General features: G+C 32.0%; 1 protein-coding gene across 1 annotated transcript in view; it reads left to right on the top strand.

The window, feature by feature from the left end:
• Positions 1-17,884, top strand: part of Eys (eyes shut homolog) — a 1,592,434-nt gene that overhangs the window by 359,814 nt on the left and 1,214,736 nt on the right.

Below are 17,884 nucleotides of genomic sequence, written 5' to 3'. Positions count from 1 at the left end.
CCCTCCTCCACCCCTCCTTTTTGAATGTATGTTCATTGCAGTATTCCTTTCTCTGCCCAGCTTTGTGTGTTAAAAAGATCAATGAATAGATACTGATTTTTAAGTCTGTATATCTTTGAGTATAAATTTGTATCATCAAAAACTAAAACAGAGAAACTATAATTAAGTTATATATATATATATATATATTCTGGACTTACCTTTAGATATTAAGCTAATTGAAATAATGATAAGACAATTGTGGTAAAAAGAGTATTATTTGGGCCTGTGAGTTAGGATGGTCAGTGTTAGGACTGTGGCACATCACTTCTAAAGTAACCACTGAATATCCCTTTTGAGTGGTCAGACCTGGCCAAACACCCTTCTGTCCATTTTGTATTGTATATGACTCACTCAGGATTCTTTACAACATGTCAATCTAAGGATGATCTATTTTTTTTAAATCAATGGCTCTAACTAAAGATGAATATGGCCCTCCAGGGTACATCCATCAACATCTAAGAACATTTTCAGCTGTCATGACTAAAGGAATGAAGGGGGTCTCTAATAGGTAAGCTCTGTGTTGAATTATACCCTAGTTATTTTGAAGTCCTAACCCCTACTTAGGTTACCTGATTAGCCAAGATGAAAATATTCTTGAGAAGGATGGACCTACATGACTGATGAACTTATCAAAATGGAAAATGGAGACACAGATACATAGTGAGAAAAGAGAGTCATGGTTGGTGAAGGTAGAGATCAGGATGATATGTCCACCAACCATGGAATGCCAGATTACCAGCCAAATACTGACAGCAAGGTAGAGGTATGAGAGAGGCTCTCTGACACAGAGGAATCAGCACTGTTGTTTTAGTCACCCACTTTATGGTGTAGCCTTGGCAATTAATACAATTAATACAGTCAGGGATGTTGTAAATGAGTAAGATAGCTGTACGTGCGAAAAATATTATCTGGTATAAATGTCATTAGTGCTGAGGTTACAAACTGACCTTAGAGCAGGCATTCCTAGAGCAAGGGATTAGAAAGGGCCAGTTTCAAGATTCATACACCAAAATTAGCAAAATGACACGGCTACAAGATTCTATCATGCAAATATTTCATAGGATTAATTCAGATTCAAAAAGGAAATTATACTTACATTATTTTGTTTCACTTACTTTTGCTGTATCCTTTCATGCAGCTATGATTATTTATATTCTACATTCATGCAAAATATAGACTCACATTTTTTTAATAAGAAAGTTTATTTTGTCTCACAGTTTTGGAGTTTTTAGTCCATGGTGGATTGGCCCCATTGCTTTTTTTTCCCCTTAACATTGGGGTTCATTTTGACATAATTATACAAGCTTAAAATATAATTTGTTCTAATTCAGTCCCCAGAACTTTCACATTCATTAATCTCCTCCCTCCCCCTGTTCTCTTTCCTCTGCTCTCCTAGTTTTTCTTATTTTTACTTATAGTTTTATTTACTTTTTTATTAGAGCATTATAGTGGGAGAAAACATTTAACCCTTGACTTTCTGAGTTTGGCTTATTTCACTTGGCATGATATTCTTCAGTTCCATCTGTTTACTAGAAAATGTCATAATCTCTTTCTTCTTTATGGCTGAATAAAACTCTTCCATTTAGTTACTGGTCTAAAATATAGACTCGTTTCTAAGACACTAAAAATCTTTGTCATAGCATCAAGCTTAAGTTAAGAGTAAAAATTAAACTTCAAAACACTCTTTTTACAAAAGCTGCAGAAGTATAAAATAGTAAGGGTTAATTCAGTTTTTAAAATTAAAAAAATATATATATTTATCTTTAGAAAACTCCAGAACATTCTGAGAGATGCAAAAGAAGATTTATAGAAAGAGAAGAAAACATTATCTGCTTTTATATTGGAAGAATGAAAATGATTAGGATGATCCATAGATTCAATGTAATCCTTAATACTATAATGTTAGCAGTAGTTTTTGAAAAATTGACTACTTAGTTTAAATATGGAAATGTATAAACCTACAGTGAAAAATATTTTTAAATAAATGAACAAGTTTGGGTGTTTAGAACATCTGACTTTACAACATAATGTCAAGAAAGTATGTTATTGGAGAAGAAAACACAATTTGGTCAATAAAATAAAATATCTCAGAAATTAAGCAACACTTGTACAATTAATATATATTCAGCAAAATATCCAAATTAATTTTACAGGTTAATGAAAGTATTTTCAAAAATAGTAAAGGAATATGTGCATATTCATTTTAGAAAAATGACCATGGCATCAACCTCATACTACATACAACAACATTGATTTTAAGTGATACTATATTAATATAAAAGTTAAAATTATGAAGCTTTTTTGATAAACTGTGAAAAGGTCTTTGTGACCTAGGAGAAAGATTATTGTTTGGAATCACAAAGAGCACAATAACTATTTTAATAAACAACATAAATATACTAATCAAATTTTAAATTTTTTCTAACATTGACAATGTTTAGAAAATAGATAATTAGGAAAGAAAATATATGCAAACAAATATTTTAAAATGACTTAAAAACAATATTCATAGAGTACCAATAATTCAATAATATAAATCAAAACATTAAAAAATAAAGTAAAAATCATGAGAACAAAAACTCACAAATAAAATGAGCAAACACAAATTCTTACAATCATTAACATCAGGGAAATGCAAAAACAAATAAAAAATGGATAAATCTCCAAGTGCCTAAAACATTTTAAACAATTTTAAGGATGTGAAATAATTAGAAATCTCATATATTCTTGATAGAGAAATAAAATTGTTATTAGAAAATAAAAGAAAAATAAAAAAAAAAACTTTAGAAAGCAGTTAAGAAGTTACTTTTGAAGTTAAATGCATGCCTACCTTCAAAATTGCAATTGACTTCTAGATAGACAAGCAAGTGTAAAAAAAAACTACTGACTTACAAAAGGTATTTACAGGATTGTTTAGAGTAGTCTTATTCATTGCAACTCTAATATAGATCCAGCCAAATGTCTTCAATATTAAAGTAAACAACTACTGATATTTGCATTGATATAATTTATATAATAAGATGACTCCCCAAAACTCATGTGTGATATAATACAGGAAAGTTTAGAGGTGAAATGGTTGGGTTATAAAAGCATAACATAAATAGTGCATTAATAGGATTGAAGGGATTAACCAGATGGTAACTGAAGGCAGGTAGTGTGTGACTACCTGAGGTAGGTCACTGAGGGCATGCCTTTGAGGCTTATGTTTTGGCCCTGGTGAGTGCAGCATTCTTTTTTAACTTCCTTATTGCTGTGTTCTAAGCTGCTTTCTTCCAGTAAACACAAATTATTCTTGAAAGTATTTTGGTAACAGGGATGACAAAGTTTATGACAATGTACACACTATGAACAGTTAGTAATAAGAAGACCAAATGACCAATACTCAAGTAACTCTCAAATGCTATACTGAAGAAAACCAATGGGCAAAAAAGAGATGCTATTGTATGGTATCAACACATTATTTCTCAAATAGAAAAAAAAACATAAAATTTGTCAACATCAGGAGCAGGGTTGATTAGGGAGGAAGATGAAGGAATTTTTCAGATTACGGAAATGTTCTATATCTAAAAGAGTTTAAAAGAATAAACATATGTTCTGATGTATACTCAATAATTATGCATTTATTGTATGTAAAGTTTAGCTAAAAATAGAATTTAAAATTCATTTATTATTAGCTTCTTTATTATTTATTTATTATTAATTTATTATCACTGCTTTCTTCAGTGGTTTCTTTAGCAATTATAATATATATATATATATATATATATATATATATATATATATATATATACATAAAATATTTCCTGTGTCTTCCATTATTGAACAAATCAGTAACTATATTGAAAATGCTGAAGGAAATTTGTCACTGTTGGAAAAGGAAATTATAAATATTAGGAAGAAAATTAGATGGCTCCCTGAGGTACTGTCCATAAAATAGTTATGAATATTTCTTCATAATTTTTAATAGATTATTATAAAAAATAAAATAGATGTATACATACTCTTTTGACATGCCTGTGTTTATTATACTCTATTAGAATGTGCTTAGTGCTATTGAATCATTAGGTAAAATTATATGTATCATTATGAAATTTATAGGTGTAAGTTTGTGTGTATCATATAATTATGTCTGCATATATATCTATGTGTATATATATCTCAAAATATAGAAATATGTATATTCATGTGTTTTATATTTATACATTCAAATATCCACACATTTCCTACTTTTGTCTATTGATAAATAAGTGCCCCCCATCACTAATATCTTGATATCTAAATACCACTCTCTACTTAAATGAATGATGACTTTTTAGAGAGAAGATTAATTCTAAACCTGGAGCAGAAAAGGCAGAAATGCTCAGAAGAAAAATGAGAATTTATCCAAAGGACACAGGAGATATTTTGAAAGGGCTTCCATTAGCTTAAAATAAAAGAACATTTAAGTACTAAAATAATTAATTTTATGGATTATAATCCACTGAACACTGTAATAATGTATAAGTGGATTTTTTTGTTGTTGTTGTTTTGTTTTTTTTTTTTTTGAGGGTTTTTTTTTTTTTTTGCTTGTTTTGTTGGAGCTGGGTTTGAACCCAGAATCTTGCATAGCTAAGCAGTTCCTCTACCACTGAGCTAAACCATTACCTGACTAGTAAATTTCTGCATAAATATGTAAAGAACAGACAAAACAGGCACACCTTCATGGACACATAGAAGGAACATCCCTTTTTATAGCAGAAGACCAACAAATACATGACAGTAGTGGTGGAGTTAGAAAATCATCAGTCCTTGCTAGAACTAGTAGGTGAAAATTTATGAGTAATAAGATGTCTGCATAGTTTCAAAATAACACCGAGGTTGTTTATTAAGTTCAAAGAGACAAATTATAAGTTTTTATATGAATAACAGGACCAATATTAAAAAAAAAAAAAAAAAAAAAACTAAACTTAAGATCCGGTTGTACACTGAAGGTTCCATATCACTTCTGTTGTATTTCTTCTTCAGGTATAATAAAACCTGAATTTAAAATAAATCAGATAAACCAAAATTTAAGGACATTTTACAAAATTACTATACTTTTAAGCAAAATATCAAGATTTAGGTACTTAAAATTGACTCTTTACATTTTTTAAAGAATACAATACATTGTTATGAAGTACAATCAATGGTGCTGATTTTGGCAATTGTGCTGTGATTGCAGAAGGAACAACATTGTAGGCTAGACAATCTGCACTGCAGTGCATAAGGACAAAGGAACATATTTCAAACTATCCCTTAACTGTGTCGTAAAAAAAAATCAAAGTATATAAATAATATAATATATAATAAAATAGGAATGCATCTAATATATAGCTATATAGGATATATTCAGGCAATATATGTAAATATAGGCAATTTATGATAAAATGTAGTACTAAAGTTTATGTACTATTTTTAAATTTTTCTGTGAAATCTAAGTAATATTAAAATTAAATATTAACAGTAATTAAACATAAAACTCCATCATTATCAGCACACACCTCTGAGTATGGCTAAAATTAATAAGCAAAAAACAATAATACTGAATTGCTGTGAGAAGGCAGAACAACCCAACCTGTAACCACTTTGGAAAACAACTTGACATTTTATTATGAATTAGCATTTATTATGAATTAGCATTATGAGAGCCATACAAACTGGCTTTCAAGTATTTATTCAAGTGATTTAAAGACTTCATTCGCATTAAAATGTTCATATTATACATTTATACATTTATTGCTACTTTCCAAAAAATGGGAACAACCAACATTTCTTTTATAGGTGAACAGATAAAACAATTCTAGTACGTACATGCAGTGGTTTCTAGCTCAGCAATTTAAAAGAACAAATTATTAATATAGTACTGATAAATTTTTGTTACATTAAAGAAGCCATCCAAAAAAGGGCCATGTTACATGATTCCATTTACATGGTACATTAGTCAGCTTTTTATGGCTGTGTCCAAAATACCTGACAAGAAAAACTTAGAGGAGTCAAAGTTTATTTTGGCTTACACGTTTCAGGGATTTTGCCCATGATCTGCTGATTCCATTACTCTCGGGCCAAGGACATGGTGGGGGTGGTGGGAGAATCTGTTTATCTCAAGGAAGCCAGGAAATGGAGAGAAAGGGGAAGGTGCCACAGGTCACACCCCCACACTGACACCCCCTTCTCCTGTCCTGCCCTTACCTGCCTACAGATACCAGTTAGTCCATTCAAACTAGCATTGACTGATTAGGTTACAGTTTTCACACTCCAATCTTTTCAACTCTTAATATTTCTGAAGCTTTTGAGAGACACCTTATATTGAAACCTGAGCACATGTTATTCAGTAAAAGAGAGAATTAATTTAGGAGAGGAAAGATCAGCGGTTGCCAGGCAATTGAGAATTTGATCATAATAGGACATTCAACTGAACTTTTACGATGGTGTCATTTCTTTTTTATATAGTATTGTGTCTGTAGATAGTGTTTTTCAAAATCAATAAAGGTCTACAGAGTGAAGTTTATTGTCTACAGATTAGACAAAATGAACCATGGTTTTGGATGTGGCAATCACAAATGCAGACTATCATGAATAAATGCAAGTTCACTAGAAAAGCATGACATAACTTCTCTAAGTTAGGTGGGAAGAAATGTAACTGACCTAAATAACATTGGAAAACAGAATTTTGACTGGTAACAAAAGATGAATACTAAAGGAATTATACATAAATGCTACCCTCTTGCAGAAATTTTTTTTCACATTCACATTAAGGTTAGCAACTCTGAAACTACTTTACATCTATAGAAGGATTGAAAAAGTAAATAAATTGATTATAGACAGTGGGAAACCAGCTGCTCACTGTCAGGGAAAAGAATTCCATAAAAAGGCAAGGAGGAAAGGCTGGAACAAAACCCTGTGTTGATGGTTAGAGTCAGGGATATTGAATGAGTCCTTGCTTCCTGACAGTGTTTCCCAAAATGCTAAGTAGACTTAGTATGTGCTCGCCTAAGAGAGCATCAGACACAAAGAGGCAATCGATCCACATAAAATAATCCTCTGCTTTGTTCATAGTCCTTCCCTTTGTATGCAATGCCCTACTACCTCTTGATTTTGTCACGTCCCTGTGTCTTTGCTCCTGAGCCCACTTTGCCTGAAAGTCATTTCTTCCCTATCACTTTTATACCTCTTGCCAACTCTGAAGCTTCTTTGTTAATTTTTGTTCATGGAGAATGCATACAGTAAAGTTCCATCAGGCTTACAGTATTTAAGAGTAACTGAATTAAATAACATTTGCCTAATAATACCCTTGTTTCATTTATTAAACCAACAATGGTTAGAGTTGAGATACACATTAAGTTATATTACAAAATTTATGCCAAGATTTCATGAATGAAACAAGCGAATGAAAAGTATTTCTAAAAAAATAAACTCTTTGGGAAGATTAAAGTATTAAAATATTACAAAATATTCATAGAGAAGTTATGACTAATTAATAATTAAAGCCAGTGGCAGAAGATTGAATAACAAAACTGCATGTGGCAATTTAACCTACTTTCAGGACAATTTAACTGCTGAGGATTTTGTGTTTCTGGACAATTTTCAAAGTAAATCCTGTGTATCAGTGCCTCAGTGGGATAATTGTTAGAGACTTGTGTTGAAGGATCACTTTTCCTAGATAGTCTTTTATAATGACCTTTCTTTTGTTCCATAATATTTCCTTTTAAAAGTTTCCTAAAAACACACACTGCTGTACATTTGCTCTACCATCTAAAAATTTTGATGCATAAAGCCAGGAATTATTTTGTTTTCCTTCTTATCTGTTTTTGTATAGTTTACCAGAATATTGATCTTATACTTTGAGCAATGACAATTCTGCGAATAATTTTCTACTATTTTTACTTGAATAACTTACATTCGTAAAATATGTAAAGATAAAATTAAATAGACAAGGATACCAAGCCATCATTTTACATATTTTAATATAAAAATGATGTATTCTTACCTATTTATTAAGAATCATTTGTTTAAAACCAATATACTTTCTTTGTTTCAGTTTCAAAACTTTTGATATATGCTTTTTCCATATTTTGTTTTAAGTAGGTGACTTGTAATTGCTCCATTTTTGACATTTGATTCTCTAAATGTTTAATGTAATGGGTTTGAAAGGACTTAAAACTCTTAATATTTACTTTGGCTAAATATGGTTTGTCAAGTGTACATTTTCTGGGTAATGAATATTGATTTTCAGTTTTATAATGGGTACAAAATACTTCAAATTCTATTGAATAATCTATAAAACATTCAATAGACATTGTCTTAGAAATTTAAATGCATAATAATATTTCTCAAAATATAGTAATTTTTATACATAAGAAGAATTTATGGCATATGAATAAGATAGGAATTTATCAGCTTCTATTTCACTAAATTGTAGACTTTAACCTTCTTTTCACTTCTTTGTGTATAAAGAATTTGTAACAGAAGCTGGAGAAAGTTGAGGATTAATGACACGGACTTCCAAAAATTAGTGATTTGACTGATAAAACTCAAAGCTTATAGATCTATAGCAACACTCTTTAATGTTTTTTGTTGTTGTTGATTTTGTTTGTTTGTTTTAACAAATCAGTTTGGATCAGTATAAAGCAACAAGTTAATATTAAAAGTTTTCAAACTTTTTTCAAAAGTCATGTGAATATAGTATTTGCATAGACTCTTGCTAATTAAAATAACAATTTTCATCAAAATCTATTTTCAAAATTTGGGGATTTCAATGATGAAATACAAAGCAATAATGGATGTTTATGTTAAGTTAATTTTTGCAAAAATACCTGCAATGATTTGGAGTAAAAAGACACTTAATTTTGAAACACTGAAGAGCCTGGGAAGAAGCACTGCCCTGCAATTGATTCACGGACCCTGATGCCAACCTAGATGGAACATGGTTCCTTTACTGATGTCACTGCCTCACTTCCTCACCTAAAAGTGGAGATAATGATATTCTTTCCTACATGATTTGTGAGGACAAAGAGAGTTGGCTATAGAAAGCATTTATATTACTATTTGGGGAATTTTCAGGGCTAAGTAATTGTTCATATTATGAGGATGACCTAAATCTGTGCCAGGAAGTGACTTGCATTGACTTTATGTGACTCCTTAGTGAAAAAACCTCCCTAAACCTCTGAACACCAAAAAATATTTTCATTATAATGGTTTCTTTATTTTTTATTTGTTTATCCTAATACAAGATTACAGAAGATACAGATTACATGAATGAGTGTTTTCAAAGTTTGACAATAATTTTGTCAAATGTGATGACAAAGCAAGTCCATTGGGTTGAGGGTGGGGGATCTGAGGTATATTTGTGTTTTATAGAAGAGGGCCTGGGGAGGTAACTAAAGGAGACCCCTTCAGTCCTGATAAAAATCACTCTATGCTTCAGACTTTTAATATCACCAACTTATTTTACTTGAGATTATTTATTAGACTACTGTGTACTGTGTTTCAATCTGGATTTTAAATTTAAATGCTGCCGCAGTCTGGCTGGGCAAATAACCGGGAGGTGACAAGCAACTTGAAGGTTCAAATGGTAACTGCTTTATTGCGGGGCAGCAGGGGTATATATACCTAACTAATTACACACAGCTTGACTCAATTAGCATCATCCAGTTACAGCCATCAACCAATAAGGAATCACCACCAACTTAATGGCTCCGTGGCGTTGCCTTACAAACCACTCCTCCTGGCAAACTGCCAGGTGCCATCTTGACTTAATTTCAGCCCTCAACAGAATGCCTTCTTTTTGTAGGAGTATCCTTGAAAACTTTAACCCTGTCAGTGGCATTAAGAGATGGCCTTGGGAAAATGACTAAGCAGATAGCTAGGCTCAACTCCTAGAAAGTGTTCCCTGGTAAATGCTTACTGTTCTACTCATGAGTGGAATACTTAAGCATGTTTTTAACTTCGTCATAATCCACCCCAATATTGTGCAAGATACCATAGCAGTGGTGAGTTTTCTCCAGCTTCTGTTACAATTCTTCATTGTCCTTGATCTATTTTCTTTCTTTGTCCATAATAGTATCCTACACTGTGAGACAAATATTGATGAAAATGGTGGTCTATTCTCTTCTGTAAGATAAGAATAATTGTTACATGATTTTCTCCCTGTATCAGTCTAACCTTACCCCCTTTACCTTAGCTCACCATCTTACCATCTTTACCTTAGCTTTCAATAATGCTAAATCTATCTTACAACTCCCTGGGTCATCGAAATTATGACTTCAATTCTTCATAACTGAGAGAGAATGTTTCTACCCATCCCTGAGAAACACCTCCCTGGAAAACTTGTCATTGGAGCAACTCTAAAAACTTAGGAATGATCTTATCTTTCTGCCAATGAGAAACGGATGGCAGTAACGATGGTGTGCAAGCAAGTTACATCAGCTTCTCTGAGTTTAGACTGCCTGACTGCCATTGATACCTTATTGGTTTCTTGTGCTACAGGTGCAAACACATATTGAAATGCTGTTTTTAGGATTCTGTACTAGCAAACCTGAGTCTCCTCTGTCCTTGGAAATTTATCTGGGGAGTTCCTATGTCTACCCATGATGTCTCAACTGGCTTCCAAAAACTGGAAGCTGGCTCTGGGAAAGCCAGGCTGATGTTTTTGTTATCTAATACTCCTCTTCCCTGTAAATTGTGAAGACTGTGGTTTTTCCCCCCTCTTATTTCTCTCCTTTTATCTTTTAGATGAAAAACTACTTTAGTGACAAACTATCTACTACCATCATTGCACTAACAATCATAAGACTAAAGTATCCCCCAGAACAAGAAAAGTTTAAATAATTTTTCCTCAAAAGCCTTGCTTTTTGCATTCAAAATATCTTTATTTTTAGACTATTGTATATTCTCCAATAGAACAGGGGAAAAAATCATTCAGTAATCCATTTGAGTTCTTTGTTGTATTTGATATGTAACCTTTCCCTGAGTCAAGTAATGGGTACAGTGAGACCAACAAACACTAAAGAGAATATTAGTTAATATTATTAAAAATGTTTCCTGTAATATTTTAATAGCTTTGTTAATTATAACTCATATGCCTAAAATTTACTTGTTCAAATTGAACTATGCAGTGTATTTTGGCACACCATCACCATAATCTAAGCACCACCATGACAAAAGAAAACTTATGAGAAGTACCTCTGTCTCTCCCTTCCTCCTCCTAACTTTAGCCAGCCACTAATCCACTTCATTCCTTTATACATTTGCCCAAATATTTATTATAATGGAATCATATGTTATGAGATTTTTTGTGACTGTCTCCTTTTCACTTAACATAATTATTGATAATGTAGAATTAATTCCTATCATTTTGCTAGTTTTTCCCTCTATGTCTTAATTTTTTACTATATTACCCTCCCTATCAGTGGATTAACACACTGATTAGGTTAAGGATCTCACAACCTGATAATTTCACCTCTAAACTTTCTTGCATTGTCTCACGCATGAGCCTTTGCAGGACACCACATATCTAAACCATAAACACGTCCCCTTAAATAGTGAAGGTGGTTTGAGGTATGATGATTAATTCGAAAGAGGTAGGGGATACAAACAAGAGGGTAAGAGAATTTAGTCTGTGCTTCTATGTTTTACCTAGATGCATAAACATATATATATGAAGTATTAAATTTTTTCCTGTTATTCTCACATCATTGTCAATGGGTTTATCTGAATGTAAAATTATGGTGTTTCAAAATACAAAATTAATGCAGAAATAATTAGGTTAAACAAAAAAGGCTCTCCAGTTGTTGGACACATGTTATTTTGCCTATATGCCACTTTATTTTATTTGGAAATTTTGTATACTGCAAACTAAACTCATAAGGTTTATTTTTATTTTCAGAATTTAAAATCATATAACTCAGAAAGTTAAATTTTATTTTGGCATCTGTGATTTTAATAACATAAGTTTATGTTGCAAAAAAATCAGTTTTATTTATATTTTTTAGAAAAAAATTTCAGAAATACCAAATAAACAGCCAGTAAATACACAAAGGTGAATCAAAACTTTTTGTTTTGTTTCCAAAATCACATGTTGATAATAACCCAGAAAATTCAAAAGGTTAAACAAAACCTTTTGTTTTGTCTTCCAGAATCACTTGATGATATTAACCCACCAATATTTTACAATGTGAACTTTTTTAGAAAAGGGATCACTTAAGATGTAATTAGTTAAACTAAAATTTAGTTGTACTGGAGCAAGAGGGCCTCTAATCCATTATGATTGGTGTCTTTATCAAATGCAAAAATTTAGACACAAAAATGCATTAAAAGAGACCTCCATGTGAAGACGGAGGTAGGGACTTAACTTCTCCAAACCAAGGTATAATGGTTAATTTGGATGGTCAACTTGACTGGATTGAGAGATGACTCAGAAATAACTAAGATTATGAGCTTTCTGTTCATGAGGGTGTTTCTAGAGATGTTCAGCATGTGGAAAAGTAAACTAAGGGGCAGACCCTTCATGAATGTGGGCTGCCCTGTTTAACAGGTTTGGGGCCCGAATGGAATAAAAGGCAGAAGAAGGAAGGAAATACAGGGAATGCAAGCTCCTTTCTTCTTGAGTGGGTGTGTTTTTGCTGCTTCCATCACCTGTAGATGTTGACTTCAGCTCTGTCAATGTGGACCCTCACCATCAATTCTCCAAGAGTTTCTGGGACTTTGGTCTTGAACAGAGGCTTCATCATTTTTTGCTCTTGTTCTGAGGCTCCAGCTTCATGCATTTGAGCAGCTACTAGTTCCTCCAAATGTTCAATGTACAGGCAACTGGAGATATTTACAACCCCACACACACACACATACATACACACATATATATCTTGTTCTCTCTCTCTCTCTCTCTCTCTGTCTCTCTCTCTCTCTCTCTCTCTCTATATATATATATATATATATATATATATATACACACACACACACATATACATATAATATATATACATGTATAATATATACACATATACATATAATATAGATGCATATACATATACATACAGATATATATATATATATATATATCCTGGTTGTCTGTTGGTTCTCTTACCTAGAGAACCATGACTAATGCACATAGAATGAAAGATTGCTGGCAGGATGTTGGATGCCGATGTAGAAGTATGATCAGATTTTTCCCTTTCAGACTTCAAAAAGAACCAAACCTGTTAAGACCTTTTTCTCAGAATGATAGCCTCCAGAATTGTGAAGAAATAAATGCTTGTTGGTTAAGTCAACCAGCTTGTAATCAGAATGCCCTATCAAACTAATACATAAGTGTATCATACATTTCTAGGAGAATCGCAAATTTTTCCAGCCTTGGAAAGGGAATATAAGTGATTTCTGATTTCTAATTTAAAGTAGAAATATCTTGTACTGATGTCACTCAGTCAAAGAGCAGAAGAAACTCATCCGTAGTTGAAAAACTTGAGTTTATTGGTTTCATGCAAAGAGAAAATGACATACCAAGGAGAACCTGGAGGGTATTTTGATGAGTTTTTTGACAGAGGCTTGGTGGATTCAGGCTTGTGTTTAGTGACTTTTGGGAATAGTTACAGGATGTTTGGCCTTTTATTCTACATTGCTGTCTAGAAGATGGGAAAAACAGATCAACTTGCATCTGTTATTGGTAGAGCAACAGCAGTAAATGTAGAAAAGGGTCAAAAGCCATTTGGTAGCTTACATAATATTCTTTATTTTCAAGTATGTTCATGCATGAATTTTGAGTGATCTTATTTATATCATGCTTTTCATGGACATGGAAAGGCATGGTTTGATATTGAAGCTCCATAAATGATTTAAATTCAGCAGGAGAACCCAAGGATCAGATTAGAAAGCTAGTCAAACTCGCCAGACAATCTGGATGATCTCCTTCATTGTCTCACTTGAGCTATTCACAAAATATTATATGTGATAATAAATTTGAGTGTTATATGTTTAATCAGATATAGGAAGAACATCTTGTCATGGATTTTAATATTTTATTGATTCCTATTTGAAAGTATACATTTTCTGAAGAAAATTAAAATTCTCTGAAGGAAAAAAATTATAAAGTAGAAATGAAAATAGTTGACTTTGCATGCTAGAATTCACCATGGAAAGACGATTGGTTTTCTCAAAGTCAAATAAATAAAAACTAAATCTTATGAATTTATGACCAAAGTTTATACATCTATAAGATTTTACAGTTAATAAATCATTTCTAAAGATTACAAATGGAAATATTATTATTTGCATTCTTTCTGTATTACTGACCCTCCTAACTTTGAGAAGAAATCAAATCCATACTACTGAAATGGAGGGAGCAGCAGATAGAAAAGTAGCACCTCTTGGTAAAAATCATTGCTCAGGCTTCATTGGTGTCTGTCAAATATCTGCATAATAGATGATAATAGCCATAGCTGGTCTTTTACAATGCACAAAATGTCCAGTAATATGAATTACCACTTAATGTCCATTAAAGATAGGCAGAATCAGCTGATTCCTCCCTTTAGTAAAACACACCAACAAAAAAAGCATAAGAGATTCACAATGGATTTTATGAGGATGTGAGGAGATTTAGAACATATCTTTAATATTTTGAGGTATGCTCCATGAGGAATGACTCTGTTTACCTGGTGTAGATCCCTGGATCACACTGCAGAGGCAGACGCTCACTGTCTAGTCCAATCTTTCACTTTTTTCCTTTTTTGTAGATTATAGAAGTTGTGGAATGCATTTCCATGTCCCTTATCTTTATGGTGAATTCCATCATGCCTTTATTTCTGTCATATACACCTATTATAGAACATCTCCCAGACCCAGACCCAAATGTAACCTCAAGTCTATTATTGACTTATTTTAAAAATTGTCCTGTTTTTAAAATATCCAAATTCTCTATGACTTTAAAATTTTAGCAGCATTTGTTTCTAGATTTATATGAATAATTATAAAGAAAAATTTCAAAATACTAGACTAATATGTTCTCTTGTTTAGCTTTTTCAATTTTTATAAGGATATACATCCATTTTGAAGTTTTAAATTCTTTTTCCTTAAGAATTTTAACATTATCATAAGGAACTAAATAGTAAAATGATTCATACACTTGAAAATAGCATGCTAATTTGATCGATGCAGATTTCAATTAGAGGAAAAATAGTTCAGTTAAATGAACACTTCTAGTATCAGTACAATTTCAGTGGGAACCTTATCATTTGTGTTTTTCTGAATTGATGACTTTGTTGTAAAAAGAAATTAATGAAAATAGGCGTTTAATGTTTCTTACTCCATATATATGCAAATAAAATGTATATTATCTTACTTTTTCAATTTTAAGAGAATATAGTTTTCAGCAAAATAAAGCCTCCGGGAAAGAAGGAAACATTGTGTATTTTTTAAATACAACTTGAAAATACAATGTGATTCTCAGTATAAGGAGGACAACTAAACTTACATGATTTTTGGAAAGCTTTCAATGGTGCTTCAGAGTCCACAGTTTCTGTAGATCACAAAGCCTTTTTTGGTCTTGCCCAACCTACTGAGACATTATTTCAAATTAGGAAATTTAATTTAATACACCCTCGTTTTTATGACATGTTAGCATAATGATGAACATATCATAATGTTAATATTGACATCTTCTAGATCAGGATGCATTTTCACAACAATGATGTATTTATCACTTTGTCAAAATTTATCTAGTAATTTCTGTTTATTCCATTCATTTCCTATGGTTGCTATAACTAATTCACAGAAAGTAAACTACACAGATCTATTACTTTATAACCTTGGAGGCCAGAAGTCTAAACTAAGTTGCTGCAGTACTGCATTCCTTCTGAAGACGTCTATCATCTTGCCTCTACCAGCTTATAGAGGCTGCCTGTATTCCTTGGCTCATAACACCTTCCTTCTATCTATCCAAACTGTTGGCTGTCATCATACTACCAACAGTGAGGAAGAGGAACTCTTCTAACTTTCAGAAATTATAAAACAATAAATATGAGTTGTTTCAAGTCTCTAAGCTCATGACAACTTTCTGTCTGGTAGAGAAAATGAATACAGCCAAATATAAGGATGACTATGACATCTTAAGTAGCACTTGAAAAACTTCCTGAATACATACATTTTCATAACCCACTTGAATCAAAGTGTGAAATATGATATGTCAAGAACTATGTAATGTTTTGATCAACCAACAATAAAAATTAAAAAAATAAAATAAAATGAAGCCTAAAGAATTACCATATATTGTCAAGGTTAAGCATGAGGGATACCTAAAGGAAATGGAGGGATGTCTATACAGAGAACATTCAGAAAATAAAGAACAAATCAATATGAATGGAACCCAGGACTTAGGAAGGAGGAAAACACATTACTACATTTCATTGACTCTAACATGCCACTGGTTTTAAAGAAGCTTTACTTTCTGTACAATATGGGCAAATCACCTTGTCCCTCTCCAGGCCAAGATTATCCAGGCCCTAATTCTGGAGACCTATAACTACTACTTTATTTGGCATATAAAAATTCATAGATGTGATTAAGTTAAGAATCTTGATATGGTGGTATTATCCTGGTTTATTTGAGTGGAACTGAAATGTAATCATAAGGGCATTTCAAGGTCCTTGAAACAACTCATATTTATTGTTTTATAATTTCTGAAAGTTAGAAGTCTATGCATAGCTTTCCTGTGCTGTCTATTCATGGCTGTGAGCTAAGACAAGAGTTCCTCTTCCTGACTGTTGGTAGTTAGTTCCATGTGATTTTAAGACTCTGGTCTTGCTTCCAAAATGGGGGTCTCCTGGAGTCTTTACAGCAACTTAGATCTACATGCCATACCCTGACATATGGTACTCTATACAGCTTTCATTTTGATTCTTCATGGACAGCAAGAGATTACCTGTGACTTAATGTTTCACCTGATTTGGTAAAATGACCCCATGTTGATCTTTCATTTGAGTATCTCTATTTGGATTAGGGACTTGAATTATATATCTACATCTTTTCTGCAATACAATGGAACATAACCATGGCATAAATTCTATCTTATTCACACATCCCACCCACATTTAAATAAAGAGAATTACATAAGACATGCAAACTAATGGTGGGGATTTTGCTGGCCATATTGGAATTCCTCTCACCACAGTAACTATTTAGCTGAGAAATTAAACACATTTACCCCTTTCTATACCTCATTGATTTGATCTCCTCACTATTTATGACCCTACCATCTTACCATAGTCCTTGCCACATAGTAGAAACTCTCAACATATTTGTATAGTGAATATACAAATCATGAGGGTATGAAGGTAGATTGAATTCATGTGTATTCTGCAAAATAAAATATCATATAGACGTTTTTAAAATATGAGTACAAATTATTATTCAGCTATACAATATATTATGCATAAAATCATTTATGAAGTGACAGTTAAATTAACTTTCCACTAGCAAAAATAAAATCCAAAAACTAGCCTCAAAAATAAATACTAAATGTAGATAATTAGAACAAAAAGTTATGTTTGACAAATTTTTGTAGAGGACAATTTATTTCTTTATGCACTTGTGGCTGATGTTTGTACAACATAATTTCCCTAATTTTTCAAAGAAAAATACTTTTATTATGATGAAATAATATCCAAATAACTTTAATATGCCATGTTCAATCTCATAATTTAATTACAGAGAAGAGGTCTTGTGCCCATTTGAATTGTTAATACAAACTTACCATAGCTGTTGCAAAAGTAGCTCTTATTAATTTATTTATTTATTGAAGAAAACCTTTATTTCTAAAAATAGATACTTGAAAGAATTT

Source organism: Marmota monax, unplaced genomic scaffold (assembly GCF_021218885.2).
Source record: "Marmota monax isolate L192 unplaced genomic scaffold, Marmota_monax_Labrador192_F-V1.1 WCK01_AAM20220418_F8-fsc00116, whole genome shotgun sequence".
NCBI lineage: Eukaryota > Metazoa > Chordata > Mammalia > Rodentia > Sciuridae > Marmota > Marmota monax.
This window is presented reverse-complemented; position numbering and strand designations above follow the sequence as displayed.